The 23,886-nt window shown below is 46.0% G+C and overlaps 1 protein-coding gene and 1 pseudogene across 1 annotated transcript in view; both read right to left on the bottom strand.

Moving 5' to 3' along the window:
* LOC124798171 (hillarin) overlaps nt 1-23,886 on the bottom strand; it is a 544,164-nt gene that overhangs the window by 136,538 nt on the left and 383,740 nt on the right. The window lies entirely within an intron of this gene.
* LOC124799880 lies at nt 20,249-20,365 on the bottom strand (annotated as a pseudogene).

Here is a 23,886-nt window from a genome sequence, read left to right as displayed (position 1 = left end):
AAGAGAGACCGTGGACGGCTTAGAGAAGCTCCCGAGAGAGCAGCGCGGCCGACGCACACTGCTCGAGCCTCGGACTCTGGAGTGAGTGTCGCGCTTTGACGGCGTCCTTTCCTGCCGCCGCGGCTGAATGACACACTTTGCCGGAGTGGACACCGCCGCTCTCCGGCTCAGCTGCGACACCGGCAAGGGCTCCTTTCACATGGGAGGCCAGCCGCGCATCTCGATGCATTTTCCACTCTCTGCGGGCAGTCGCGCTCACTGCAGCTCGGCGATAGTCGCCACATGGTAGCGTATAGGTCTCCAGTGGAAGTGGGGCGCAAGACGGGTCACTCGACCCCTTCCCCATTATAGGTGGCCTCTACGTCTAGTCACCCGCCTCGAGATGACTGGGTGTTTGTGTTGTCCTCATCATTCTACCTCAATCAAGAAAGTGGCGAGACTGGGCTGAGCGAAGGTTGGGAATTTGTACAGGCACTGATAAGCGAGCACTTGAGTGCCCCACAAACCAAATATTATCATTATCATCATCATCATCATCATCATCATCATCATCTACCTCATGCCAACACGGTAGCTCAGCGTGTTCTGTCAGAGAGCTGGTTGGCCTCTGTAATAAAAAAAGCTGAGTGGAAGGACCAACAACGAACTTGAACGGATGTTATGTGACGTCTGTAACGACAAAACACAACGATTTAAAAAAAAAAACCTCTAGTTTATTAGGCACAGCATTCACACGAGCCCCCACTAATAACGCAGGCTCCCCAATTCACTACTACCGTGGATATACAGGGTATTCACAAGTAAAACTAAAGAAAAAAGGTCGTATAAACATAGGTCCGCAAATATTTAGTTACAGAGTTACGGCTAATAAAAGATTTTGCCGGAAATCTAGAAACTTCGCTAATATCAAGCCATCGCAAAACAGTACGAGGTTAAAGTAAAGCACGATTTGCATTTATTTTGTTGTTATTGATCTGACGAATCTGATAAAACATGTTCCAGACGTGTATCTGCAGTAGTTTTCCAGAACATCCAGAGAAGCAAAGACGTAATTTAATAAAATTTTTAATTTATTAACTACTTGGCCCAAATTGTTTTTTTTTAAATTCCAGACAGTTGCACGAAGTTTTCAACAGAAGTTGCAGAGAATTTAATTTTGGAAAAATGATGGTAATAACGTTAACTGAAACTGTATAAATGTGTCAGATAATCTGCTTTCATTAATACCATAGCACACGTGAATTCATGTTAAACCTGCCTGTCGAATCTCTGGAACAGTTCTGAAGCGAATGCCACGAAGTGGTTCCTTCATCTTCGGAGTCAAATCAAAGCCACTAGCACTTAACTCCTGGGGCAGTTCGTGGATAATCCAAGACACCACTACCGATAAGAGACTGTGAACACCGACAGACACGAAATATTTTCTGACAAGAGTCGTTTACTAGATTAGGTACAGCTTCGTCGACCAAACCATAGTACACTGAGGTTACAAAAGTCACAATATAGCTCCCAATATCGTGTCGGACCTCCTTTTGCCCGTCCTAGTGCAGCAACCTTACGTGGTATGCACTCAACAAGTCGTTGGAAGTCCTCTGCAGAAATATTGAGCCATGCTGCCTCTATAGCCGACCATATTTGTGAAAATGTTGCCGGTGCACGATTTTCCTCAAGAACTGACCTCCCTCTCGATTATGTCCAACAAATGTTCGGTGGGATTCATGTGGGGCGATCTGGGAGGCCAACTCATTCCCTTGAATTGTTCAGACTGTTCTTCAAACCAATCGCGAGAATGCGTCACCCGGCGACACGGCGCATTTTCATCCATAAAAATTCCATCGTCGTTTGGGAACATGAAGTCCATAAATGGCTACACATGGTCTCCCTGTAGCCGAACATAGCCATTTCCAGTCAGTGATCGGTTCAGTTGGACCAGAGGACCCCGTCCATTCCATGTAAACACATCCCATACCATTATGGGAGCACAACCAGATGTCGCAGTGTCTCGTTGAAGCCGGCCGTTGTGGCCGAGCGGTTCTAGGCGCTTCAGTCCGGAACCGCGCTGCTGCTACGGTCGCAGGTTCGAATCCTGCCTCGGGCATGGATGTGTGTGATGTCCTTCGGTTAGTTAGGTTTAAGTAGTTCTAAGTTCTAGGGGACTGATGGCCTCAGAAGTTAAGTCCCATAGTGCTTAGAGCCATTTGAACCATTTTTTTTGTCTTGTTGACTATGCGAAACTCGAATCCTATCATCGAGTCTTACCTGCTGAAATCGGGACTCGTCTGACCAGTCGTCTAGGGTCCAACCGATATATTCACGAGCTTAGGAGAGCCACTGCAGGTGGTGATGTACAGTTAGCAAAGGCACTGCTGCCAAATTTTGGCGACCTGTCCAAAGGGATACTTTCGTCGTACGTCCTATATTGATTTTTGCAGTTATTTCACGCAGTGATGCTTGTCTGTTAGCACTACCCAAACGCCGCTTCTCTCGGTCGTCAAGTGAAAGCTGTCGTCTATAGCGTTGTCCGTGGTGAGAGGTAATGCCTGAAATTTGGTATTCTCGGCACACTCTTGAGACGGTGGATCTCGGAATACTGAATTCCCTAACGATTTCCGAAATGGAATGTCGTATGCGCCTACCCGCAACTACCGTTCCGCGTTCAGAGTTTGTTATTTCCCGTCGTGAGGCTATAATCATGACGGATACCTTTTCACAAGAATCACGTGAGTGCAAATGACAGCTCCGCCAATGCGCTGGCTACACTATACTACCGACATCTGAATACGTGTGGATAGCGTAAGTGTCGAACACAAGCAATAGAGGTAAGGAAATTTGGAAATTTGTGGTAAGGTCCTATCGGTCTCTAGGCTTACACACTACGAAATCTAACTTAAACTAACTTCTTCTAAGGACAACACACAGACACACACCCATGCCCGCCGGAGAACTCTAACATCCCACGCGGGGTGCCACGCGAACAGTGGCAAGGTGCCCCAGACCGTCGGCTACCTCGCGCAGCATGCAGGTACGAGTTAAATGCCTTGGCGACATCGCATTCACTAGTAGGGCTAACATTTTTTTGTCACCTCAGTGTAAATGAAGCTTGTGTGGAATATGGGATGCAAATAAACACAGCAAAAACAAACAGTATGGTCGTCAGTACAAGACGCAGACTGTCCAATATTAAAACAGAACAATCTACCATTAGGCAAGTAAGTGCATTTAAATATCTTGGAAGCACAATAACTGAAGACTTGAGATGTCACCAGGATGTGAAAACTCGATTGCCATAGCGAGGGAGACATTCAACAGAAAGAGGAGACTCTTATGTGGCAAATTAGATAAAGGTCTAAGGAAAAGGCTTGGCAAATGTTTTGTCTGGAGTGTGGCACTATATGGGGCAGAAACATGGACGCTGAGACGAGAGGATGAAGAAAGGTTAGAAGCATTTGAGATGCGGATGTGGAGGAGAATGGAGAGAATAATATGGATGGAAAGAGTTGTAAGACGTTGTGGTCTCCTGACCTTCATTGCTTATATATTCTGCCCTCACAATCATATTCCGCACATCAAGACGCTTAATTAGAACCCAAACTCGATAAGATAAAGTCACTGTTGTATGAATTCATGTAAACGATATGCAAATAACCAGTAAATCGCAAATGCGCTCAGAGATTGAAATACTCAAGGCTGGTGTAGACACACACACAGTCAAGACACGATGGTCGCAGGGGCTTTTAGTTCAGGAGACGCAAACCACACGCCGGGGGGCCGGTCCCTTAAGAGGCCGACTCAGACTATCTATGTCGGCCGGTGACCGCCCATAGAGCAGACTGCATTTGCCCAAGGGAAAGGAGGAACGACCCCGTGTTCGGCTTAAAAGCAAATTCCCCTACATTGTGTGGGAACGCCCAGCCTACGCATTCTTTACAACATAGTATGCTGTTTCAGAGATTTTCACAGGGAGACAGCAAACGCCAAACGCCGATGCTACAGATTTCCGGATTGGTCGCCTTAAACGAAACGCCCCCCGGTTTGGAAGAGCAATGCTGATTGACAGACGATATTCCTGACGCCTTGAGCTAAAGGAGTAATGGAAGAGACCGAAAGATAGACCCCTTCACGTCTGGCATGGAGAGGGACCGTTCTGTTGTCGCTCTCGGAGCGAGAACACGTAATGAGAGCGTGTGCGCTCGTATGTGTACTCAAAGAGCGAGGAACAAGTCTCTCCTCAGTACTTCACTGGGAGAGCACCTCTGTCAAGAGCGAATCGGAGTGTGGCTCTATATTGAGCCCTTGCGCACTGTGTCCTTGTTCACTGTGTTAGCCGACACACTTATTGGGGGGTGTGAACGGACAGAATTATAGTTAAACGCCTGCAAGCGAATTTTTGAGTGGCATTGCGGTGGACTGGTTATCTGACTGGTGTACCACGCCAGTAGTTTCACTAGGGGCGTTTTGTGGCGGTGTTCGTAGCGACAAACACTTGGCTGTAGAAATGGCTTACGAAGTCACCGCCACACTTTTAATAGCGGGCCGACCGGTCCACTGGAACAGTGAACAGAAAGATGAAAGCCCAAACACTCATATTAAATAAAAGTCGGTAGTTATCTTTTATTAATGAAGATACAGTAACACAATAGTGAATTCGGTGTCTACAGAAATCTGTCTAGTTCGAGTCGGAGCGGCTAGGTCAGCGTCGGCTGACGACAAACAACAACTCTGCTGTGATGAACACACAACTGACTACCAAGTACACAATTCGGAGGTGAGTATACAACTGAGCGGCGAATGCAGAACTGTCCTAGCGCTCGCGACTCCAGCGCTTAAGAAGCCAGAAGCCAGCGGTGGCGCACGCAGACTTGCGGCGATTTCCTGTCTCGCTGGCGCTGCTTATGCGGATGGCGTCCGTACTTTGATGCTGCCAACCTTTTGGCAGCGGGCTCGGTTGGCATTACTGCCTAGGATGTAACAGGGCGAATAGGAGTCCTTGACTTCATCAAGGCATAGGGAGAGTTTGATTGGCGATGGTCAATCCAGATAGAACGAGAGTTATCTTATTTGTCAGCAGCGAGCGGCGCAGACAGCAGTCATCGCAGCTTACGGTATTGTGCGCTACATCTCTTGCGAGCCCCATATTTCCTCCACAACAGTACACTTCACTGCATTTCACACATGACAGCCTCGACCGTACCTAGCAACATTCTAACGGATAATTAAAGTTGAGTAGGCACGGCTCTCAGCCATTCTGCGAAGTCAATAACAATCTTAAACTTTGTATAGAAATTTCATTAGCGAATCCTGTCCTTCAGAGGTAACTTCACATTCCGAAAAGAACCTGGAAATAACTTGTTCAATTCATAACTAAAAGTGCCATTGTGATATTCTCAGAATTTTTGCAAAATAAATAATTTTCGTTAGTTTCATGTTTTTCTTACACTAACTAGCACTACTCCAGTACCCAAGTATCCCACTAGTTACATAAGAAATTTTGTGAATTTTTGTGTCATTTCCTTACAGCGGTCGACTGCAGAAGATATTTATTGCTGAAAGTTTTTCAGGCATTTCTCTTTAGAACGTTAGGAGCGTCTGTCTGACTTCTGTAGTAGTGTGGGGGTGGAAACTGCATCTTGTGGGAGCCACAGGGTAAAGGGTACATCTCAGATTAATCCGTTGCGCAGAATGACAGAATAGCACCCACACGCTCACAGAGTGAGTAATGAAAGAGTATTGGAAACGGTTGGTGAGAGAAGATGTCTGCTGAAGGCTGGAAGAGAAAGGAAAAAGAACTGGTTGGGACATTCATTGAGAAGGGAGTGCATGTTAGCAGATGCTTTGGAAGGATTGGTTTGTGGGAGAAGACTGAGATGGAGGAGGAGATACAAGATGATAGAGGACATAAAGGGAAGAGGAAATTGTGCAGACCTGAAGAGGATGGCAGAAGACCGGACAGCCTGGAGAACTGCCATGTGAAAACCTGCCTTTTGGCAAATCACTGATGACGATGATGATGATGATGAGTGTAACAGTAAAAATGCATGCACAAATTTCTAATATCTCGCTATGTCGTGTGAAGTGTCAACCGATTCATACACATACCACCATTTCTCTATGAAATAGGTGCTGACGATTTTGATACCTGGCTTTTACAATAATCTGCATTTAAATATCGTAATTGGGTGACTTCAGAATTCCGTCTACGGAGCAGAAGAAGTTAGCACAGACGACTGACTTCAATTTGTTTTTAAAAGTGTTTTGACTGTATCATTAATGGCTGCATAATTTGCTTCTTTCCGTGTGTGTGGTCTCAGCCGCCTTGCTACGGTTCGGGCGGCTACCCCCGTCGGAGGTTCGAGTCCTCCCTCCAGCATGTGTGTGTGTGTGTGTGTGTGTGTGTGTGTGTGTCGTCCTTGGCGAAAGTTAGTTTAAGCTAGATTAAGTAGTGCGTAAGCCTAGGGACCGATGATCTCAGCCGTTTGGTCCCACAGGAACGTACCACAAATTTCCGTGTGTGGGAGAGATTCAGTTGGGAACTGCACACTGACACTTGGTAACGTAGCCAGTAAGCCGCAACAGATATTAATCGTTGTGAGGACTAAGTAAATCGCAGCCTCGAGCAAATTACTCTGAGACCGAAACACCTTCTTCGCGGAGCTGATGAACCGGGGACGAGTGCGGGCGTGCGACTTTGTTCCAGCCGCAGTGGGCGTTCCTCCTGGCCGGCCGTTTATATGCGAGCGCGAGTCTGCTGTGATGCGGGGCAGCGCGCTACAAGACTCGTGGGGCACCTGGGGCGATTGTCGGCACCTGTGAAGAGGCCGGCGGTTCCGGCATTCTCCCATTTCATTAGCATCTCCACACACACCGAGGGCTTTCACAATTTATTCCACCGCTGCTGCGCCCTCTGTCTTTCATATTAGCGACGTCGTATGCGGCGAACCGGTTGTAGGAGAAGGCTCGAGTCCAGGAATGCAATGAAACCGGTCCGGCTTGTCCGAGTGTTCCACCCGTATTTTACTCGAGCAAAGCAAACACAGTTAGCGGGGAAACTGTCTTTGTGACGCTTCGAGAACGAAAAAAAGTCACTTTACATCTCGTTAACTACTTAGGACATGCGGAGATAGAGTCACTCTTTTGATTTACTATTCCAATAATGCGGCGAGAGTTGTGAACTCAATATCCTCCCTGGGTTATAAATACTTTACATCGTTAATGGTCACGACGATAAACGACAAGCAACAACTTGAGCGAGTTATTACGAATAAAATACTGGACTATCAGAAGTTGGCTGCAAGGCATGCGAGAAATCGTCCTGGCGGCTTTCAGTTAGTGAAAGCAGTGTAGGTGTCAAAAGCAGACAATAAAGAGAAGGGTTAAATATCTTGGCGACATCGCATTCACTAGAGCGGCAGGGCTGCCCTTTTGGAAAAGGCTGGTGGGGAGAAGCGGATGGTGCCTATTTGACCAGCCATCTTCAGTTAGTTTGATGATCTAGGAAAATTCAACTCGTCCCAAATACATCTACATCTACATCATATTCCGCAAGCCACCTAATGGCGTGTGGCGGAGGGTACTTTCTGTACCACTATCTGAGCCCCCAAGCCCTGCTTCACTCGCGAACAGCGTGTGGGAAGGATGAATGTCGGAAAGCCTCTGTGTCTCAGTGTGGCATCGGAATCCGTGATAACCTCACTAGATTTTATCGAATTCTTTACAGCAATAAACACGCCGCCACCACTGTCGACTAACCTATCCTTACGATAAATATTCCAATTTGAACTTAGGATTTCGTTGTCATTAACTTCCGATTTCAACTGCCCTGCCTCTAATACTATCTGTGCTTTACAACCTTCAGTAAGCGATACTAATTCTGGAGCCGGCCGTTGTGGCCGAGCGGTTCTAGGCGCTTCAGTATGGAACCGCGCCACCACTACGATCGCAGGTACGAATCCTGCCTCGGGCATGGATGTGGGTGATGTCCTTAGGTTAGTTAGGTTTAAGTAGTTCTAAGTTCTAGGGGACTGATGACCTCAGATGTCAAGTCCCATACTGCTCAGAGCCATTTGAACCATTTTTGAACTAGTTCTGGAACCTTTCCTTGGATGCTCGTGCAGTTTACTAAAATCATATTAACCTTTTCTATGTGTGACCTTCGACGACGGATGTTCCCTGAGGATAATGTGGCTAAGTCATCAGGCAAATCGTCTTTGATCCCAATCGTCTTGATCCACCTAAAAAAGCCCCATGTGCACGCCACATGTACTCCGCTAACCTAGCAGCCGCTTCCTGCGTGTAGTGCATGCCTGATCTATTAAGGGGAATCCTGCCATTCTGTGCCCGACAGTGGAGGTCGAGAAATTCGCTTCGGATACAGCCGCAGAGTCGTCTGAGCCTCTGGTTTAGACATTCTACTCTGCTCCAAACCAGAGGACCACGATCAACCCTGGGAACGACGTTCCAAAGAGACGGCTTAGCCAGCACCCCGCTTGCGGGGCCAGTAGCCTTCACCAAATCAACCATCCGCCGAAAGGAGCCGAGGATACCCTAAGAACCCAAGTGGCAGGCGTCACTCGTGCCGACATGTGCCACCACGTGCAGCGGGTTGCACCCAATGCGCTCAATAGCTACCAGCAGGGCCTCTTCCACCTCAAGGGTTTTGATTACCGCATTGCTCGTTTCTCGGGCCATGTGAAACAGCCACCACCAATATCAACGAGATGTTTATACCAGGAAGCACTCTCAGCTATCTTGTATAGTACAGCAGATGAGGACTCAAAGGCACCAGATCCTTAATTCACGACTGAGTGCTGTGCAATATGTGAAAAACTACACTTTCCAGTCACAGCTCGTCGCTATGGGCTACACAAGTTTGAAGGTGTGTACAGTGAAGGTACAGGACCGTCCCTCCATGTTATTCAGTACGAGCATTGAGCGCCCAGTGAAGGTAACCGAAGATAAATTTAGGGAGGGAATTAAAGTTCAGGGACTAGAGATAAAAACAAAGTTTGGCAATGACAGAGACAAAAAAGGAGTTGAGGATGAATTGAATGGAATTGTTAACGTTCTGGAAAGAGGTCATACAATGAACGTTAATGAAAGTAAAAGTAACGGAGTGTAGTTAAATTAAGTAAGACGATTCTGAAGAAGTCAGACTCGGAAATGAGATATTACAATGATGGACGAGCTTTGTCATTAGGGAAACAAAGTAACTGACGGTAGTCGAAGTAGAGAATGTATGGAAATTGGAATGAAGTTCCATGCTTCTTGACAAGAGGATATATACAGGATGGCAATTATTGAACTATATGGAAAAAACGTGAATTATTTACAAACTACGGCGTGCACACACTTTATTCAACATGTAAACGTCACTACATATACTCGGATTTAGTTTGATATGTTCGATATGCCTGCCATCAAGTGGCGCAGACGAACAGCGAAATTCTGCATGACCCGCTGAAGTGTCGGAACATCGATATTGTAGATGACCTGCTGAATGGCGTCTTCAGCTCACATTGGTTTTGGGGTTACTGGTGTACACCTTGTCTTTAAAATAGCCCCACAAAAAGGAGTCGCATGTGTTCAGATCCGGAGGATATGTCGGCCAGTTGAGACCCATGCCAGTGGCCTCTGGGTTCTCCAGAGCCAGAATGCTATCCCGAAAGTGTTCCTCCAGGACGTTAAACAATCACCTGCTTCGATGGGGTCGAACTCCGCCTTGCATGAACCATATCTTGTCGAAATCAGGGCCACTTTGGGTAATTGGTATGAAATCACTTTCCAAAACCTTCACGTACCGTTCGGTAGTCACCGTGTCGTCAAGGAATACCGCACCGATTATTCCGTGACTGGACATCGCGCATCACACAGTCACCCGTTGAGGGTGAAGAGACTTTTCGATCGCGAAATGCGGATTCTTAGTCCTCTAAATGCGCCAAGTTTGCTTGTTGACGTACCCATCCAAATGAAGGTGGGCTTCGTCGCTAAGAAATGCGCATACTAATTCCCATCATGCCCCACGGACAATCGTGCAGTTTGAACGTCCTAACGCCAACTGTTCAGAAGTTATGACGATTTATTTCATGTAGTTCAATAATTGTCACCTTGTAAAATGCAGGCAGTCAACAGCAAGAAAAGCGTTTCTGAAAAAGAGGCCTTTGTTGACATCTGATATAAATTTAAATGTTAGGAACTGTGTTCTCCAGGTATTTGTCTTCATTGCAGCCTTGCACGGAAATGATACATGAGCGATAGACAGTACATACAAGAAGAGAATAAAGGCTTTTGAAATGTGGTGCTAGAGAACAATGCTGAAAATGAGGTGAGTAGATCGGATAATTAATGAGAAGGTACGGAATGGAATTGGAGAGGATGGAAATTTATGACAATGTGAGCAAAAATAGGGATCGGTTAATAAGAGGCACCCTGAGACATCAAAGAATCATAAATTTGTCAATTGCGGTACATCTGAGGGATAAAACGTATACAGAGAAACTAGGGCTTGACCACAATAAGCAGTTTCAAATGGATATATGTTGCTGTAGTTACGCAGAGAAGAAGGCGCTTTCACAGGATAGATTAACGTGGCGAACTGTAAAAAACTAGTCTTTTGAGTGAAGACCACAAATACGAAAATATTCGTTCTGGCTATGTGTTAGATAATGTTATCAGACAAACGTTTAACGAATTGCTGCATATACTTTCCAGTAAATACCTACGATTTAGTCGGCAGTATTTCATATTTTTTATGTTTGGTGAAAAATCTAAGGGACATCTCTCTTGTTCATCAAACGACTGGTTACATATGTGCTGATGACTTCTTACCTTCGAAGCGAACAGATTATAATTTATAAATGCGTCGTATAAAACAAAAAATTGTGCTATATTTAGTAGGTTGGTGTATACATACGTTCGCACCGTTTTTCCCTAAGTCTAATAAACACAACAGATAAATATAACAGAGACTTAAGTCATCAATAATACGAGGTGCATTCAAGTTCTAAGGCCTCCGAATTTTTTTCTCCGGACTGGGAAGAGAGAGAAACATGCGCATTGTTTTAAAATGAGGCCGCGTTCATTGTCAATACGTCCCAGAGATGGCAGCACCATACGGCAGATGGAATTTTACCGCCAGCGGCGAGAATGAGAACTGTTTTAAATACTTAAAATGGCGACGTTTTCCTTACTTGAACAGCGTGCAATCATTCATTGTCTGAATTTGCCTGGTGTGAAACCAATTGAAATTCATCGACAGTTGAATGAGACGTGGTGATGGAGTTATGGATGTGTCAAAAGTGCGTTCATGGGTGCGACAGTTTAATGAAGGCAGAACATCGTGTGACAACAAACCGAAACCGAAACAACCTCGCACAAGCCGATCTGACGACACGTCGAGAAAGTGGAGAGAATTGTTTTGGAGGATCGCCGAATGACTGTTGAACAGATCGCCTCCAGAGTTGGCATTTCTGTGGGTTCTGTGCACGCAATCCTGCATGACGACCTGAAAATGCGAAAAGTGTCATCCAGGTGGGTGCCACGAATGCTGACGGACGACCACACGGCTGCCCGTGTGGCATGTTGCCAAGCAATGTTGACGCGCAACGACAGCATGAATGGGACTTTCTTTTCGTCGGTTGTGACAATGGATGAGACGTGGATGCCATTTTTCAATCCAGAAACAAAGCGCCAGTCAGCTCAATGGAAGCACACAGATTCACTGCCACCAAAAAAATTTTGGGTAACCGCCAGTGCTGAAAAAATGATGGTGTCCATGTTCTGGGACAGCGAGGGCGTAATCCTTACCCATTGCGTTCCAAAGGGCATCCTACGAAAATGTTTTGAAGAACAAATTCCTTCCTGCACTGCAACAAAAACGTCCGGGAAGGGCTGCGCGTGTGCTGTTTCACCAAGACAACGCACCCGCACATCGAGCTAACGTTACGCAACAGTTTCTTTGTGATAACAACTTTGAAGTGATTCCTCATGCTCCCTACTCACCTGACCTGGGTCCTAGTGACTTTTGGCCTTTTCCAACAATGAAAGACACTCTCCGTGGCCGCACATTCACCAGCCGTGCTGCTATTGCCTCAGCGATTTTCCAGTGGTCAAAACAGACTCCTAAAGAAGCCTTCGCCGCTGCCATGGAATCATGGCGTCAGCGTTGTGAAAAATGTGTACGTCTGCAGGGCGATTATGTCGAGAAGTAACGCCAGTTTCATCCATGTCGGGTGAGTAGTTAATTAGAAAAAAAATCGGAGGCCTTAGGACTTGAATGCCCCTCGTATATTCTTCCTCACTACTTACAAAAGTCTGCCTACGCTGGGGAAACTTTTCGATTCCGCTACTGTAGAAATCACGGGCTTTTTGAGGCGAAGAACTCGTCGATCCATGTGCGGTGCGCATTTTCATCCGCAAAGGAAGTTGCTTGAAGGCTGTTAGCTAGACAGCGGAAAAAGTGAAAATCTGAGGGTGCAAGGTCAGGTTAAGAACTTGGCAACGGCATGACTTTGCAATCCAACTCCTGTGTAGTGTTTTTTGTCAGTCTAACAGAATGCGGGCAGGCGTCATTGTGGAGTAACACCACTTCAAGCCTTCCTGGCCGTTGTACTTGGACTGTTGACAATAAATGTCAGCAGTGATGATTAAAACTCGAGGAAACAATTCGTAGAACATCACACCTTGCCGTTCCACCAGGTGCATCACGTTGCCTGTTATGAATACGCTCAGGTCTGTGTACGGGGAGTTGCTGCTTTGTTTGGGCTCATCCATTCCTTTCTTTTCCTTACGTTAGCACAAAGACACCACTCCTCGTCACCAGTAACGATACAGGACAGGTATGGTCGGTTTTGTTCACGAGCCAGCTGATGGATGCACATATGGCCATTCGCTTACTTTTCCATTGCGTGCAAGTGTCGCACGATGGTGGAATGATCACGGTTCATCACATTTGTCTGTTCTCGATTACTCTGCTGTGGATTAATGCATTTAAACGATCTTAATCAAACCTCGAACGTCTTCCTGTATGTGGAGAACCACTACTGTCAAAACGACCCTTCTGAAAAGGAGAGAACCATTTTCTTGTCTGAGCTGTGGCATTATCTCCAAACACTACACAAATGTTTTTGCGACTCTCCGCTGCTGTCACCCCTCTACTGAATTCAAACAGAAGGTCACGGCGCAAACGCTCCGATTTCTCCACTGGGCACTCCATTCTCTAGCGTCCACAGCTCCATTCACTGCCTCTAAGCGACAAAATGGCAGCATGTAAACTCGAATAGCAACAGTGAACTAAAAATAAAAAATGACAATCGATAAATAAACCCATAGCAACAGGAATACTAACATGCAAAACAAAAACGCTATGAACTTATGCACCAACTTAGTTTCGAGCCGAGATACCCTGCTTGGTGCGAGCAGTCGCCCTCGTACATACTAGTACACTTCGAGAAGAGACTCAATTGTTCAGTCTCACTGACGTCCCCGTCGTATAAACTGATTTGTTTCATTTCAGTGTTTCCATGGATCTGTGGTACAACGCAGCCTCCCTTTTCACGTATCCCCCCCTTCCCCAAGCCGTCAGCAGTGTTTCACACGTACCCTATGGGGAGAACCTCTGGTTGTAGTAATCGGAAGTAATACGAGGGAAACTGGAGTGCGGTTGAGAGTTTAGTTCACTTCTGGAGACGTGCCTTTTGTGCCAGGTCGGCACAAGTGTTCATTTGCCACGATATATTCATTACACCGCAGGTTCAGAGCTTTTGAGCGGGTTTGACTGGTATCATCCCCGTGGATTCCATTAATTTCATTTCAGTGAGTTTAATCCCGTTGACATTATCTCGCATGCGGAAGTATCAGCAGTGTCCAAAGTTTCCAGTCAGTTAGGTTCTCTAGAATTCATGCAAAGCCAATACTCGGCTTAAGCTTTTGATCATGCGAAATAACGGCAAGAAAAACAAAACGTATTGCTGTGCTTTAGTCTAATACTAAATAAATATAACATTTCCGCATAAATAGGCGAAGAGATTCTCTGCTGTTCAAGTACGCTACTGGCGGCAAAGCAATGAAGCCGTAATTATTGTAGAATACTTGCGATTAACCATCCTGAGCGATCTAACGCGGAATGACCACATAAAACAGACGGTAGGAAAAGTGGATGCCCGACTGAAAACTCTCGTTCGACTGATTCTTGACTGTCGTCCATCAGTCTGCGACTCTTGCCAAGTAGGGTTAATAGAAGATTCAACGAGTGCGATTCATCACGGGACCATTTACGCGGCGAGGATGATGTTCTACAAACTCCAATGGCAGAAGTAACAACAGAGGAGTTGTCCGTCACCGAGAGGTTTGCTGATGAAATTTCGAGAGCTTACGCTCCAGGAAGTGTCGAGAAACATATTAGTTCCTCGCAAATTCGTCTCGTGCAGTGAAAACGACGAGAAAATAAGATTCGCAGGTTTACCGAGTCAATCTTCCCTTCTTGCCATTCGCGAATGTAACCGGAAAGGGTGGATGTAACAGTGGTACCAGAATTACCCTCCGCGACACACAGTCTGGTAGTTTGTGGAGCGTAGATGTAGGTGTAGATGCATGTACGGTTTAAAACACGACTGGACAATAAAGAATGTGAAATTTGCCCAGAGGAGGTTTTGCTCAGCGAGACTTTGTGGCGCGAAGCGGAAGGCGCCATTCATTCGTTGCGCCGGTGTCTTTCGAAATCTGTTTCACTGCGGGTATTGTTTACGATTTTCTGCACCAGTGATTAGGACCCAAGGCCTGACGACAATCCATTAACGTGGAAAAGAATACGCCAGCTACCGTTTAACTTCTTTTGGCTCCTTGAAACGGACGCAAAACACACTTCAGTGAGTGTTCCCAGATAACAAATCATCTGCGAGAACGAAGTACGAGGGGCGTACAATAAGCAATTCAACATATTTTTATCTGAAAGCAGGTTGGTTTTATTCGGGACTCCAATACACCACATTATTTCCTACTCTAGAGTTTTGAAGGGTTACTATGAGCGGACGATCTGGACGTGTGTCCGTCAGAAAAAGGAAATTTGTAAGACTGGATGTCATGAACTATTAAGGTAAATACATTGTTTGTTCTTCATCAAAATCTTTCATTCGCTAACTATGCCTATCAGTAGTTAGTGCCTTCAGTAGTTTGAATCTTTTATTTAGCTGGCAGTATTGACGCTCGCTGTATTGCAGTAGTTCGAGTAACGAAGATATTTGTGAGCTAAGTGATTCATGAAACGTATAGGTTATTGTTAGTTTGGGCCATTCTTTTGTAGGGATTATTGAAAGTCAGGTTGTGTTGCGCTAAAATATTGTGTGTCAGCTTAGTGATGATCAGAATAAGTAAAGAGAGAACTGAGTACGTTCAGTTTTGCTCAGCTGTTTGAAAATCAAATAAAGTAAGAGTTTTTACAGCACTGTCGTACTTTACATACAGAGGGGAAGTTTCAAGAGCCACAGTCTTGCTGCATCAATAACCTCCCTATTATCCACGTACTGTTCCACACGGAGTGCATCTTTCATTACGCCAAGCAGACGGAAGGCGGAAAATGCATCATCCGCACTGTAAGGTGGATGAGAAAAAACAGTCCAATGAAGTTTTGTGAGTTCCTCTCGGGTGCGCACACTTGTGTGAAGTCTTACGCTGTCATAGAAAAGGAGAAGTTCATTTGCATTTTTTGTGGCGACGAATCGCTGAAGTCGTTTCTTCGATTTCCTGAGGGTAGCGCCGTACACTTTCGAGTTGCTAGTAGCACCATGAGGGAGGACATCAAACAGAATAACCTCTTCAGAGTCCCAGAAGACAGTCGTCGGGGTACGCCTTTGGACTTTTTCTTCGGAGGAGAGTTGGTATAGCGCCACACCGTAGACTACCGTTTTGTTTCCCGTTCGAAGTGATGAACCAATGTTTCATCACCGGTGACGATGTTCGACAAAAAATTGTCACGATTAGCTTGGTAACCCACAAGCAATTCCGCACAGATGGTCCTTCGTTCCTCATTATGTTCTTCTGTTACGCGGCGAGCAACACAACGGGCACACATCTTTGAGTACTCTGAATAGTGGACAAGTGTGTAAGTATTATGAGCAGAGACGTCCAGTTGTGCAACGAGATCTTTGAAAGTGATCGTTGATCCCCTCGAATGAGTGTCCGCACGTTCCAACATTGCAGGAGTCACAGTTGTGTGTGACCGGCCGACACGCCGGAGACCAGACAGGTTTGTGCGACCAACTTGCGATGATGACAGATGCCTCGCCCAACGACTGCCAGGTCTCCGTAGACATTCTGCAAGCTCCTATGAATATCTGCGATGCTCTGGTTTTCCGCCTAAAGAAACTCAGTGACAGCTGTCTGCCTGGAACGCACCTCCGTTACAGACGCCATTTTGAAGGCTACGTATAGCGCTACCACCTACCGGAACTTCATGAAACTATAGAAGCTGAAGCGGGAATATTCCACGATATCCCACAACAAATTACGCATTTTTCCAACCGTCTGTGGCATATTTCCCATACCCAATCTGGGTAGCAATCAAAGTTTATTACAGTATTTACGATAGTTTTACAATATTATACAAAAATATTGACTGATTATTCGTGTAGGAGATGCGCAGTTCTATGATGCCGAGTGTGATCTGTCAACAAAAACAAGATCGCGGCAAAGGAATTTTGTTTCACAGTGCTCTTTATGTGAGAAGTAGCATTACGCTTCTAATGATGTCCTGTGAGAAAGACATCAAATATAGGAAAAAAAGTAATTTCGATAAAATATATAGGCAGAGCAGTAGAAATGTTAATGAACTCTGCTGTCATGTTTCAAGACATAATTACTTGGTTTCTAAAATTTGTTTGCTTCTATATTTTAAGTCCATTTTTGATTGTTATTTTGTTTTATTCGTGATTTGTTGATGTCTTTATACGAACTTACTATTACAGTACAAAGCAAGGTACTCGTCACGTAACAGAACTTGCATTTTTTAAAATAATAGATCCGTAACGTAAAACATCTACTAGAAATGAAAAAGAAATCAGACTGATCCAGAAAGCCGTGTTGACATACAAAATAGTATTTATTAAACTCCTCAAAGAGAAAAAAAGATAAATAAAATTTTAAAAATGATATTTTGGCTGTGATGCCTTATACACTGACGGAAAAAAATCGCAACACCAAGGAGTTGTGCGACATAAACGAAAATTGGTAGGCGTGTTCCTATGTGTGAAAGATTGTGTCTATTCATATTTCACACCAGTCGCGTATGAGAGGCGTTAGTAGCGCCACTATGAGGATGCAAATTAGGTTTGCTTTAAACACACGCCGTAAAGGTTAGTTACCTTTGAGATTGGACGTTATGAGCTAATGTTAGGCAAGAATGCCTTTAAGGCGACAAAGACACCATTATCAGCACCTCACTGAGTTTGAATGACGTCGTGTAGTAGGGCTACGAAAAGCTGGATGTTCCTGCTGCGATATTGCAGAAACATTTGACAGGATTGCTGTCAACGGTGGTCTCGAGAATGTACGGTCGCAAGACCGGAGTCCGGACGGTCACGTGGCACTACCGAAAGGGAAGACCATCGTGTTCACCATATGGCTCTGGCGCATCGCGCTGCATCTGCAGCAGCGATTGCAGCAGCTGTTGGTTCCACAGTGCGCAACGGAACTGTTACAAATCTAATACTTCGTGGGCAGCACCGAAACAGACTCACTCTTACTTGCATTCCAATGACCCCAAACCACCGCCATTTCTTTGGTGTCAAGCGACAGCCCATTGGAGGGCAGGGTGGAGGCCTGTTCTGTTTTCTGATGAACGCTGTTTCTGCCTCGGTGCCAGCGATGACCATGTTCGTTAGGAGGAGGCCAGATGAGGGCCTGCAACCAACCAGTCTGCGTGCTACACACACTGGACCCTCGCTTGGGTTGCTATTCCGTATGACATCAGATGCTCTCTTGTGGTTATCCCATGCACCCTGATTGTAAAATTGTACGTCAGAGTGGTGATTCGACCTTTCGTGCTGCAAACACGAACAACTTTCCAGGGTGTGTTTTCCAACAGGATAACGCTCGCAGACATACCGCTTTTGTAACACAAAATATGCTCTACGGAGTGTCGACATGTCGTCGTGGCCTACTCGGCCACCAGAACTGTCTCCAATCGAGCATTCATAGGACATCATTGGACGAGAACTCCAGCGTCATCCAGAAACAGCATTAACCGTCCCTGTTTTGACCGGTTAAGTACTACAGGCACAAAACTCCACGCCACAGAGTGACATCCAACACCTAGACAGTGCATACACGTCACATGCTTGCATTCAATATTCTGGCGCTTACACCAGCACTTTACATTTGCTGATTTATCTCGCGCTTACATTAACCTGTGATCTTGCAACGTTAATACTTTAAATATGTTACCTAGACAAATGTATCCCCGAAACTTCGTTTCTCTGCATTAAGTATCATTGGGTGTTGCAGTTTTTTTTCCGCCAGTGTATAACAGTGGCTGGTTACAAAACTTCACGTCCGATCATGTTACTGAATTTCTTGCATTAACTTAACGCCAATTCTAAAACGTAGACTGGCATAATAAAAGATCATTAGCATTCGTTTTGAAAGCTATTTTTACTGCTTATTTGCGTAACACGTTTCCTGTAGCCAGTATTCGAACCTTCAAATAACCCTCAATCACCCGATTTTTCTTCAACCCCCCCCCCCCCCCCCCCCCGAACCTTTAACCTTCACTGAACCGAGACGCTCCTCTTCTCGTCGGTTTGAGACGTTATTGTGCAGCCACGCAGCCTTGACAGGAGGATTCGTAACACTGTAACCGCATGTAACGGTGTGTTCCAGCCGGCAAACTATAAGAGTTTAAGGTGATCTCAGTTCGTAGGCAGGACATGTTCTCCACCCACAGATTGCACGTTTTTCACCTTTCTCGGAACAAATAGTAATATACGACTGTTATTAAGTTGTGCAGCTGGACTACTGGGATACCATCGTGTGAATTAGCGACGCATGCCAGGTAGCGTACGGCAGCCGTGCTAGTTCTATGTTCCGTATTGGCGGTGGGATCAGTGCGCTACGGCGTCGGACCGTCCCTTCCTACAGATCCGAGGAACACTCACAGAAACTATTGGGGACTCTGCTTCGGCGCTCTTCTGCAAATGTTAGCACTCTCCTATAAACCGTTGGCCAGAGACGGATCCGCCTCCGCGCCAAGGAAACGTTGTTCTCCTCGTGAACAGCCTGACAACCAAACAACCCAATCTTGTACAGCGACTGCCAAAGCCCCAATATTTCCCGTCGCTTTTCGAAGTGCTCAGTACGCAGTTTAGAAGAATCATACACAATAATTGCTATACATGTGCAAGAACCCTGTAATTTACTGCCTGAAAAGAAATGGCACTCATTACCGTAACTCCTGATTGTTGGGCGCACGGCGGGCAACAGTGTAGTTGGTATTCCACCACCGTCTGGGGTGTCTCTAAACGCGTCTTCGCTGGCCATCGGGGCTGAGTTCGAAGCGGGACTGATCACTGATGACAATTCTACTCCAGTCAGATTCTGGGCCAAAGGCGTGTCTGGAGACGCTGCGAACAGTGGCAGGATACCAAGCTGACTGTCTTCTGCCACTTGGACCGACAACAAGGGGTGATAGTCTGGGATCCCAATTCCTTTCATAACAGGACCCCATTGGATGTCATCTGCAGAACCCTTACATCACAGCGGTACGTCGATGACATCCTACTTCCCGTTTTGTGCCGTTCATGTCAAGCGATCCTAGGCTCACATTTCAGCAAGATAATGCCCATCCGCACACGGAGAGAATTGTTACCACTTGTCTTCGTGCTTGCCAAACCCTTTCCTCTTGCCACATGTACCAACCCAACCAAACCTAATTAATAGCCTGCAAATGAAGTAAATGCTGATGTAACGTCGTTCTGTTCATCGTCCTGTCACCGATAGAAACACCCTGTACGATAGGTGAACGTTGTTAAAAAAAATCTCAAAAATGTTCCTGACAAAAAAAAAGCACTCCGTCTTCAGGCCACAAGTGGCCCATCGGGACCGTCCGACCGCCGTGTCATCCTCAGTTGAGGATGCGGATAAGAGGGGCGTGTGGTCAGCACACCGCTCTCCCAGTCGTTATGATGGTTTTCTTTGACCGGAGCCGCTACTGTTCGGTCGAGTAGGTCCTCAATTGGCATCACGAGGCTGAGTGCACCCAGGAAAACGGCAACAGCGCATGGCGGCTGGATGGTCACCCATCCAAGTGCCGGTCACGCCCCACAGTGCTTAACTTCGGTGATCTCACGGGAACCGGTGTATCCACTGCGGCAAGGCCGTTGCCTTTCCTGACAAAAAATTTATATCAAATTTTTGCAGGACAGACTAACAAATATTGATTTGGGCGTAGGATTTATATTTTTCTTAAAAACAATGTAAAGGTTTTCTGTTAAAGTGCTGTGCTTCGCACCTCCGTGAACTGCAATAGTAGGGCATTTAGACCATTAGAAAAATTGTTTTCCAAATCGACTACATATTCTTTCTCATTATATATATTTTAAACAAGAATTTTGTACACAAATATGCGCTGTTTTGTTTTCTTACCCACCGTCGGTTTTATAGAAAACGCAAAGACTGTGTTATCGCTTATCAGCTTATGGTTGGAATACTATTACCGAATCGGAATTTGCAATAACATTAACCAAGGCTCAACACCAGATAGAGGGGAATGGGTAGAGGGTGAGAGAAGCGGTGGGGGGGGGGGGAGACGAAAAGGACAAAGAGAGGGGCTAGAAGGAGATGGACAAAGAGGGGAGGAGGAGGAGAGAGAGGGGGTGGAGATGATGGAAAAAGAGAAATGGCAGATTACGGACGGAGAGAGGGGGATGAGGTGATGAAGAGAGACGGGGAAGAAGGAGATTAAGACATACATTCAATTCCCATACGTATTTAGCAATTACCAATTGTGGTGTCACCGCCAGACACCACACTTGCTAGGTGGTAGTCTTTAAATCGGCCGCGGTCCGTTAGTATACGTCGTACCCGCATGTCGCCACTATCAGTGATTCCAGACCGAGCGCCGCCACACGGCAGGTCTAGAGAGACGGCCTAGCACTCGCCCCAGTCGTACAGCCGACTTTGCTAGCGATGGTTCACTGACAAATTACGCTCTCATTTTCCGAGACGATAGTTAGCATAGCCTTCAGCTACGTCATTTGCTACGACCTAGCAAGGCACCATTATCATTTGCTATTTATCTTGTGATGCATGTACCGTCAGACCGATGTTTACCAATTATGGATTAAAGTTAAGTATTCCAGAAGCTACGTACTTTTCTTGCTAGTATAATTACTTTACCTGTTCCAGACCTCACGCCAGCCTGCGTGAGCTTTAACGCGTGCCTTTCGGCTACCTCCTAGTGGCTTGGCTGTCTTGCCAAGTCACAACAGCAATCATTGCCGAGTTCTCTAGTGTTTAAAACGACTGTACACCAGATCCCAGGAGCAGGAAAATGGGAGGTCTGTGGGTATAGGCAAACACTGCCTTTGCTGGTGATCCCACGATCACCATAGCCAAAAGAAGGCTCATGAATAGACCCCCGTGGGCGTCTTCCAGGTAGTGAGGCGAGTCACTCCACAGCACTTCTCCAGGCTCCAGGAAACAGGTTGCAGCACACCGTGTCGCGTGACAGTGTCAGGGTCTCGGAAGTGAGGGGCGAGTGGTGTGACGTCGTGTGTTCCAGCGGCCGTAGCGGGCACGCAGCCCAAGCGAGACGGTCTGCCGGCCAACGCACAGTAGGCGACCACATCCTCGCACGCGGTCGGAGCCCAGAGCTCACGTGGAAACCTCATACTCTCGGCCAAGATGGATACCACACGACAAATGGGATTATTACCTTTCTGTATTTTCAGCTACACATCTACCTTTACATATCCCACCTTACAAAATGAAGAGTGTAATAACGTCGGCCTTTTTAAACTGAGTCTCGCAAATTGAACAGATCTCGCAAACTGAACAGATCAGGACTGGCGGAATGCAGCTAGAGGCCAAAATCCGGAAACGGGTTGCTCGTTGTCACCACTGATAACTATTATCATTTCGCTGCGCTAATCTAGTCTTGTTACATCTGGCAGAGAACTTTCCTTTCTTTGAAGCGCAGATTTTCCTCACTCTTTGTGAGCGGTCTTGCTTACGCTCCTCTGTCGAAGGGGCACTGAGTCTTCCTTTTAGTTGCTCATTTCTGTGCAGTCCGTTTATCACTACCTTCTTCTACAACTACATACATTCTCCGCAAGCTACTGCATGGTGTGTGGCAGAGGGTACCCTGTACAACTACTTGTTACTTACTTTTCTGCTCACAAATAGAGCGAGGGAGAAATGACTGTCCATACACCTCCATACGATTCCTAATGTCTCTCACCATACTTAATGGTCCTTACGCGAAAAGTATGTTGGCGATAGTATAATCGTTCTGCAGTCAGCATTAAATGCTGGTTCTCTAACTGTCTTCAATAGTGCTCCTCGAAAAGAGTGTGGTTTTCCCATTTGAGTTCCCGAAGCGTCTCCTAATACTTTCGTGTTGTTCGAACCTACCGGTAACAAATCTAGCAGCTTGCCTCTGAGTTGCATCAATGTCTCCTTTTAACCCGACCCGGTGCGGACCCCAAACACCAACAATGGATGACACTAGTGTCCTACATGCGGTCTCCTTTTCAGATGGACCAAACTTTACTAAAATTCTCCCAGTAAACCAAAGAGTACCATTGGCCTTCCCTACCGCAGTCCTCAGATGCTCATTCGATTTATTTCATATCGCTTTGCAACTTTACGCCTAAATATTTAATCGACGCGATCGTGTCGAGCATCACACTACTAGTGCTGTGCTCGAAGATTATGGGTATTTTTTTTTTTACTCATCTACATTAACTTACAGTTTTCTACATTTAGAGCTACCTGCTATTCATCACACCGACTAGAAATTTTATCTATGACATCCTACAGTCGCTCAACGACGAAATTTTCCCTTACTCCACAGCATCATCAGGAAACAGCCGCAGATTGTTGCTTGCCATGCGCGCGTGGTCATTTATGAATACAGAAATAACAGCGGTACTGTCACACTTCCCAGCGGCACTCCTGGGGATACCCTTGTCTCTGATGAATTCTTGACGTCGAGGACAACACAGTAGATTCTGTTACCTAAGAAGTCTTCGAGCCACTCACGTACCTTCTCGTGAGGAAGAGATTCCCGCCACAGGCGTCGTAATGAGTATTCCTTGAGGATGCAGGCTTGCAGCCGGACGACGTCGATATCCTGCCACGATATTTTGGCAGACAGCAATTTTCATGTTTCCTACAGTGGAGATTGCTGATGCAGTGGCACACGCGCATATGTCTTCACTGGATAAACCGACCTCTTCAGAGTTAAGCGAATATTGCTCCAGCTACGGCGCACAGGCGCGTGAACAACGGTGATGCATGCGCGCCTTCTGTCGAACTGCAGGCTTGCATAGTTGGTATTAAGTTATCAAAATAATAATAATAGTAATTGCTGCTGGATGCGCCCTTACGCATAAAAGCCTGTCTTTTTGAAGGTATCGGAGAAATCAGTGGCTCCCACGCTCCATCAAGTAGAAAGCCGTCGTCAAGATTAATAAGCTCTTCCGTCAAACATATTTCCACAGATTTCTTAATAACTGAATCCCCCAAGGATTTCCTCGTTGCCATGATTTTGATGATAAAATCCATCCATTTTCCTACAATGTTCAGCTATGGCTGACTTACTGGGCTACGAAAGGTGAGAGTGGCAATCATGTCAAGCTCATCTTTTATGCACAATGAATGCTGTCTGACTAGTATACGCTT

Source organism: Schistocerca piceifrons, chromosome 5 (genome assembly GCF_021461385.2).
Source record: "Schistocerca piceifrons isolate TAMUIC-IGC-003096 chromosome 5, iqSchPice1.1, whole genome shotgun sequence".
NCBI lineage: Eukaryota > Metazoa > Arthropoda > Insecta > Orthoptera > Acrididae > Schistocerca > Schistocerca piceifrons.
This window is presented reverse-complemented; position numbering and strand designations above follow the sequence as displayed.